The sequence below is a fragment of the Bactrocera dorsalis genome, chromosome 1, assembly GCF_023373825.1.
Source record: "Bactrocera dorsalis isolate Fly_Bdor chromosome 1, ASM2337382v1, whole genome shotgun sequence".
In the NCBI taxonomy this organism is placed as follows: Eukaryota; Metazoa; Arthropoda; class Insecta; order Diptera; family Tephritidae; genus Bactrocera; species Bactrocera dorsalis.
The window spans coordinates 17,421,374-17,422,905 of record NC_064303.1 but is presented as its reverse complement, the minus strand read 5'-3'; positions in this window follow the sequence as shown (position 1 = coordinate 17,422,905).

Genomic DNA, 1,532 nt, shown 5'->3' with positions numbered 1-1,532 from the left:
GTTGTCTATAGCGATTAGTATTAACAGTTTCAGCAAGTTCTAAAAGATTATTATATATTATACCCTTCTGATCCCATCAAACACATAGCATTGCCTTCTTACCGAATCGGTCTGTTTTTGCAGTCGATGTTGATGGTTGTCCCGGAATAACCCATTATTTTCTCCGTTTAGGATTCGTAATGACAATTCGATGCAAAACTATTTTTTTCGTGTCTTTGAAACAAAATTTCACAAGCGTTTTTTCGGCTTTCCATTCGCGTTTCATTCAATTCATGTGGCACAGATTTTTCACACTTTTGGTCCTTGCTCATAGCTTTCAAACGGTCTGAAATTTTTTGTGGAACATTTAACATGGCTGCCATCTACAACGAAACCACTGGCCTTAGTTAAAGTAATCTAATGTATCATCATTATTCGTCCTTCTTTACTAAGTTTCTGAATATGAGAACTCAGCAGTAAGTGCCTTGTTGCAAGTACCCTCTTGTACAGTTCACTTGGCCTGTGCTTAATGCACACTACTCCAAAATATTTAATTCTTTGAAACACAGTTAGTGTTAGTGGTATTCCAAAACCTAACATCCATTGTCTTATAGGCGCTGAAAGGTTTTTAACAGTTTAAGGGCATTGAGTTTTCGATCAATAACAGTATACATAGAGGCTGCGTGGCAAAAGTGTGTTCGTAGAAACTGACACTTCAATATGAATTAACAATTGTGCTGATAATTACCATAGTTCTTTTGTTTTCTCAACTATGACAGAATCTTTTTTACATAAAATTTGACCGAAATTGGTCTATTTAAACTGGGCGTGCAAACCAAATCGAAATTGGTAGTACCTCTTATTATATTCGTGGTTTGATCTCCATATATCATATTAGTATGTTTGTAAGTTTGTGTTTCCAATGGAATCAGGGGTATGAAATCATTGAAAATGTTGTACATACAAGTATAAGCGTTTTGGCGAGTTTACTTTATCACGAACACAGACATTTGAGTAACTCAAAGCATTTAGTCAAGGTCGTAAAGTCATCGAAAATACAACATCGAAAGAATTGATGAAACAGTGCTTAGAAATCGTGAAGATCTCAACACCTCTTATGTATCTACTCAACACAATTTAGTTAATGTATGGGTAGGTAACGTACCGATGCTAGACTAGTACCGAAGGAACTGAATCATTTGCAAAAAAAAACGTCGAGTAGTGGTAACGAAAGGGATGCTTGAAAACCCTACATTCACCAAACACATCATTACTAGTTACGAGACGGGGGTTTAAGATTATGACTTCGAAACTTTCCAACATTCTGGCGAATGACACTCCATAAATGCGCAAAAACCAAAAAATTCGAAATTCGTTTAAGGTACTGAAGTCCATTTCAGCCGAAGCTCGAAAGTAGCTAAATTTGAAGGCCATGATAAATATCGCACTCATACACCTGAGATACAGATTATTAAAGCCAGCTATTGAAAAAATAATGAATTTATTTTTCTCTTAAACACATAACTTTCAATGAATTATTTAACATCATAAGT